Raw genomic sequence first — 7,210 nt, 5'->3', positions numbered from 1 at the left:
ATTATTATTATTATTATTATCATGAAATTTGGTCGGAATGTATCCCATGGTCGCCTAATATTTAACTTAGTAATAACAAGAAACCTCAGAAATCGGACATATATCTCGTGAAGCGAAATGAATATTCAACTTGACAATCTTTTCTCTATCATAAGTTTCGCCAACCACTTAGGACCTCTATCTCTAAGAGGATGGACAACAGAATATATGTAAATTCCGATTTCTGATGTTTTCATAGAAACAGATGGACCAAAATCTATGTTGTTTCTGCCAGTCAACGAATGTGAGAGGTTAATATTCTTCAAGTAGTTAAATATCTGTTAAAAGTAGAATAAATCCTCAGATGTCTAAAGAAAAATTTTAAGAAAATTGCCTCTAATTTAACTATTGTATGGAGGAGCAATGGACTTTGAGACAATAAAAAGTATTTTTTTTTTAATGGTAAACTTTATCACTTATTATTGACAATTAAACTAGTCTTTAGTTATTTTCATCATTACAGTTTCTTATTACACTCTTCTAACAGGTAGTCTTGAAATCTTGTTGGAGGATGTTTCTTACCACCCGCATTATTTGAACAAAACCATCCTGTTGATGACCTGTTTTCAAGATTGCTTAGCGTAAAAAGAGAAAAAATATTACATAAAAATGAATATCTCTATGAATCTATTAACTTCAAATAAAATCTCAACGTTTCCACCTACCATGCAACATTCCATCGTATGTATACTACCAGAACTTTGGCTTAGTTTTGATTTATAAATCGTTTTGAAAATATCTTATAACTATAAGGATGTCGACACTTTCATTGGGTTGAAAAAAATGGCAGGTATGTACTAACAACGAATTTTTATCATTAACAAAATTAAGAAAAAAAATAACATGGACCTTAGAGGGCAAGTCAAAATCCCTAGGATTATCATTAAACATCTAAAATGTTGTTACGTTCAAGAGTAATGTAATGGCCTTTTAAACAGAAAGAGCATTCTGCATGCCAAGTGTTTAAAGGCTCTAAAGGCCGCTCATGAATGGCAGGGGCAAGGGACAATGACATTGCCCTATCGAGCAGGACAATGTCCTAGAAACTGACCATATACACATATGATCAGCGCCCAAGCCCTCTCTCCACTCAAGCTAGGACCAAGGAGGGATAGGCAATGGCTGCTGATGACTCAGCGGATAGACCTAAAGGCTCCCCCAAATCCCCCATCCTTAACTCACAAGGATAGTGAGGTTGTAGCGATCAAAGAAACTAACGAGTTTGAGCCGGACCCAAATCTCAGTCTGGCGTTCACTAGTCAGGAACGCTACTACATCAACCACCACAACAGTTTTATTATTATCAGTATTAATATCATTATAAATATCATTGTTATTATCATTATTAATGATATTGATAAATGATAATAATTTTGCATAGCTTATAGGGAACTTGATCTCTTCGGAATAATGTATAGGATCATGGCCTCTATTTCAAAAGTCACAGACCTATTTCTGTGTTAAGATATGAAAATTTCAACGTCAAATATTTATTTCTCGTGAAACAGACTAATGGCAAATTTCTCATGATTGGGAAATTGTATTACCCATGATCTAGATTCAGCAAACAACACTGACTCTAAATGATGCTAAATGGCTGACTCTTAACCACAAAATAAAGCAAAGATTTGTGATTAAGGAGAGTTTAGGGAACAAAATCTGAGGCGGCAACGTGTTATGCTTTAGTTTTGGGTCCAGATCTGGAGTGATTTTGCGAAATTCTTAATGATTTCAGATTTACTATTGCTCTGTAAGATTGATAAAAGTAAAATGTATTTTAAATCTCGTACAATAATATTTCAGTAAGAATTTAAAACATATAGACGGTAGTAATAAGTATGATGTATAAATGTCCATTTGTTATACTCTTAAAAATAAGACCAATATTAATGTTGCCGTCCATTAATGTAGAATAAACACGGAGAAATCATATATTTTAGATTTCTCATTTGCTCCTACTCTCGTTTTTAAAGTATTTTAAAGTGAATATCTATGCGATATAAAAAAAAATCTAAGATTATTATAATTCATGACTAAAATTCATAAAAAAAAAAAGAAATTGCTATTGGAGTTTATACATAAGTAATCTGAATCTAACCGTCTATTTTGAAAAAAGGACTAATAAAAACAGTAGCATTTCTTCCACCCTTAATATAAATTTCATTACGGGTAAAAAGCTGTAATGAAGTAAATCTATCTGGTGAATGGGTGGATAAATAAATTTTGGGCATTGGAGTATATTCAACACGGAAGGGATGCTGCAACGCACACTCACACAAGCTAGAAGGGAGACGCCAGCCAGACCTGTCATACCAATTGCTCTAAGTAATGTGGGGTATGATGCTCACTTCCTTTACTTGCGTTCCACACTATTTATGTATTATTTATGTAATCACAACGCGGAACTGATTTAGATTTACTTCTCAGACCTTGTTAAGTTGAAACAGCAAAGGGTAAAGAGAAAGGTGTTAAAGTTCTATGTGAGTTATTCATTTACGATTAACATTGAAATGGCTGCTACTGTGCCCAGCCCAAAATCTTTAACATGCTCCTCCCACCAGCATCGTGATTGGCCGCCGCTCAAATAGTCTCTGCTCCACCTGGCTTGCTTCGCTTAAATAATCACTATCTCATTGCTCCTCTGTTCTGGCAAGCTGTACATAGATGTGCTGCGCACGTCAGGTGCATGGGTCAAAATTACCAATAATCTGTTTTATTATTATTGTTATATTTACATGACTCAGCTGTGAGAAGGCGACTACCAATCACGATGCTTGTGGGCGGAGAATGTTGAAGAATTTGAGATGGACCTAGTCGCTTCTGGTGTTGGGGAGAGGGGTTTGCCTTTTCATTGGCACCTTAATTTTCTTCTTCATTCAGTTTCTTTTTTCTTTTTTTTTATTCCTTCCATCTTAAATAAGAAAATCCTAAATTTTCTTCTTTTCCTCATCATATGGCTGCTGCAATTCTTTTATTTTTATTTTCTCTTCTCTGAGGTCCTGACGGTAAAATAAGAAATGGGCGAGGTATTTTATATCTACTCCAACCAGCTTACACTCTACACTTTCCCTTTTACATCTTTTTTATCATTCAATCTTGAATGGTTAGTTCTAGCTCTGTACATAATAAAACATTTCTTCTCCTACTTGACCCTTTTCTTGTTTATGTATTAATAAATTATTTTATTTCTTTTACCTATTCCTTCATATTTTAACTATTTACTTCTCTAATCTTAGTCTTGACTTCTTTCTATTTCATTCTCCAGAAAATTCTATTATTCATATCCATCTCTTCCATCCATATCCAAGTCTCTTTCATCCATCTGTTACTTTCATCCTCTTTCATTTCTTCCAAAATTTTCTTCAGCATATAATTTCTTCCCTCTTCTATCCCTTTCACGAACCTTAGCCTTCTTCCTGCTATCCTGGTCTTAATTTCTGGCATTCCTATCTCTCCCTGAAAAGTAGATACTATTTATATGACAGTGACCCTGAATTTTTCTGTCTACTCCATTTTCTATTTGCTGTAATCTATTTATTTCATTGTCTGTGATATTCATTACTGCCGTTCCATATATAGCATTCCTCGTAGGGCCATATTTTTCCATAACGTTTTCCATATAAATATCTTATGGCAGCGTTTTGCTATAATAGAGTAATTTAGATTTACGAGCTTTCTTGCTTTTCAAATAGTTTTCGTCTTTTATTTCTTAGACATATTTCTGATTCCCTCAATCTCATTCCTAAGTATTTTATGTTTTCTGTTTATTTTATACCCCCTATCTATTCCGGGTTTTCATGCATAATATACATCAGAGTATGAAGTTCATTTTTGTTTATTTCTATCCCATAGTCTTTACATACGATCTCCAATGTACTGCATCTTCTTTCCATTACTGCCTCAAACCTTCCGCAATAAACTGTAATTATACCATTATCATTATCTGAAATTCTATGTCTTCATTATTCTAACGCGTCTATGAAATTGTTACCTTTGATACCATCAAGCTAGGACCATCAAGCCAGGACCAGGGAGGGCCAGACAGTGATTGCTGATGACTTATGGGCTCCCCCTACTCACATCTCCAGCTCACAAGGACGACGAAGTTCCAGATCTATTAAATTTCTTAGTCGTTTGACATTTTTTTTTTTTTTTTTTTTTTTTTTTGCTATTATCTGACCAATCTGCATATAATAGTGTCCTAAATCTTTATCATTTAATTTTCGAAACTTTTTCCTTTTCTTTCTAATTCGTTAATCAACCCTTTTTGTTAATCGGTATATGATTAATTTAAGTAATGTAGTTGACCCTGTGCATCCCTGCCGTGAAAATACTTTTCTAGTTCATATCCTACTTTGATTTTCGTTCAGATCACTCGTATATTTCTTGTTGTATTTGGGTGTATTCTGTAGTCTTTTATGGTTTGTATTATTTTTCCTCTACTAATCGAGTTATATGCCTTTTTAGAATCTATTGAAATTACTATTAAGTTTTTCTTTCTTTTGCAAATTTAATTAACACATATTGTAAAATGAACATGTTATCTTACCCAGGTTCCAGGTTCCAGGTTTTTCATTACTCACTCCATAACACAATAAATTTGGCCACGCTACTAGAAGCGTAGGTGCAAAGCGCTGCAATCTGCAGAAAATTCATTGTCATTAGTTAACTCCTACATAGACAGCATAGCTTATATGATAATTTTATTTCTAACTTCCAGAGCCTGTCTGATATATCAGGCAACTTCTTAAATTGGTGTTTCTAACTTTCATAATCCTATGCAATTGGTTCTAAATTTTCTTAATTCCTTAAAGCTATACAATTGATTGTTTCATCTGCCTCACTATACAACACACAAAGCCTATCCTTTGCATTCCTGTTTCCATCATTTTCTTTTAAATCTCTCATATTCAACCTTGTTTTCATAACTATTATTTATTTATTTCCTTATTTCCTCTCTTCACTGGACTATTTTTCCCTGTTGGAGCCCTTGGGCTTATAGCATCTTGCTTTTCAAACTTGAGTTGTAGCTTGGCTAGTAATAATAATAATACTATTACTGCTTCCTGAGTGTTAAGTTCTCTCTCCAATCTAATCTCCTCTGCCATTGGTTTTCAAACCTCAATTTGGTCATTTCTGCTTTCTCTTCTTCGATTCGATTTTTCTTTTATTTCTTTCTTGAGTTCTTACTTTTTAAAATTTCTTACTTCTTTAATTTTAATATCACATAATTTTTCATATTTCTAAGATTTTTCCCCAGAATTCCCCATATGGTTTCCTTATTTGGTCTTCCATTATATATCTTCTTAACTAATCGTTTATCATCTGATGTTATGAAACAATATCACCTTTTTTATACTCCCTTTGAAATGGTCCCGAATCATAAGAATGCAAACAAGCAGAAAGCAGCCTCTGTGACGGCTCTCCTGCAAGAGAGAGAAATTGAGGTCGGATGGCACAGTCATCCCTCTAACCAGATATATCCAGTGCGTCAGTATGAGTTGCTTTGTTGCCATCTCCTGCTTCCTCTTTCTGCTTTCAGTGGTACACTGCAAATGCCTTTGGTAACAGTGTTATGTGTATTATGTAACGTAGCACAATAGCGCTACATGCACCGAAAGCAATGTCATTGCATCATATTGCATTGACTGAATGTGTTTTAACTTTAATTATAAGTGTTATAGCGTATGTTATAAAGTATTGAATCCTGTATAAAATACCTCAAAGATAGTATATGATTCTTCTTATTTTGTATTACATATGAGATTGGAATCTTTTAAATCGATAGTCAATTGTTTAGTTCGTATCGTTTACGTTTTTACATGACACAAGTCAGAGTTAGAGAGATGTAGAAGCGCCTCAATTGTAGCTTAAGCAACAAGAACATTACGTAGCCTAATGCAATAAATCAGATTTTATTATATAGACATCTTCATTACATACACCAAGATTTCTGCCACAGAGGATATTTAGGAAAATTTCATAGAAATGATGATCATATTATTGCAATGTAGGTAAGAGGCTGAGATACATCTGTGTAAGTTTGATGAAAACTTATCAAACAGACTAATGAAAGCCACGAAATCATACAAAATGTACCCATAAGATATAAATTATATAGCCAACATTTATACAAAGGACGAAACCAAACTGTATGTAAGTAACGATAGTTTAGGAAACATCAAGATCTCAAGCGGAGTAAGACAAGGTTGTAATGGATTCACTCAAATCCTCTTGCTCATAACATAGGGCATCGTAACACGTAAAAGGGATCACATGAGGCTTTAGAAATTTGATATGCAGAATCGTTGCAATATTCTAAAGTATACAACAATTAGTGCATAAAGAGCAGAAGGGACCCTCTTGTTATTACACAATAGATATGGAAGCAAATCTCAATTATGTGAAATATATCATGAAAGAAACTGAAAATGATTGGTTCAAGAAATATTTCTTGATATCTTTGAAAAAAAAAAAAACAGCATATGAAATGGGTAAAAGCAATTAGACAGTATCTTCAAGTTCCGAACTTAAATCTCCAGGGCTTCTTCAGCGTAAGAGATCTAAATAAGACAATAAAATCGTTGGACTTAAAAAAGTATGGAAGGATGATATAAAAAAGGAAAAGTATGTTACAACTTCATCATAGATGCAAACTACATATACAAGAAGAAGCAAAAAAACATGTATGGAAACGGACATGATTAAGAGCACTCACCAACATACTAGATCGCAGTGGAGGGAGAAATTTGAAAATGCTGATACAAAATACAAATTATGTGAAGAGGAAGAAGAAATTTTGATGCAGTTCTCATTAAACTGTAAAAATGCTGAATACAAAAAGTAATAAGTGCATTTTACTAATGATACTACACCCAGAAAAGAAAGACAATAAAAAGCATGCTACTATTTAAAATAGAAAATGAGGAGAACATAATTTGAATATACAAATATTATTTACAAATTGTGGAAAGCCAGAAAAAATGTTAAACGAATTCTAAAACAGCATTAGAAAAATTTAAACCTAAGTAAAGAAAACCCACACGGGGCGCCGTTATATAGGATATGACCCAAGATTATATTGAACTATACAGGCAATGCCTCAGAGTGACTAAAGTGCGCTGGCGGGATTCATTGAATGGTTCAAGACTGAAATTCTGCACTTGTTTTA

The sequence above is a fragment of the Palaemon carinicauda genome, chromosome 6 (assembly GCF_036898095.1).
Source record: "Palaemon carinicauda isolate YSFRI2023 chromosome 6, ASM3689809v2, whole genome shotgun sequence".
Taxonomy (NCBI): Eukaryota; Metazoa; Arthropoda; class Malacostraca; order Decapoda; family Palaemonidae; genus Palaemon; species Palaemon carinicauda.
This window is presented reverse-complemented; position numbering follows the sequence as displayed.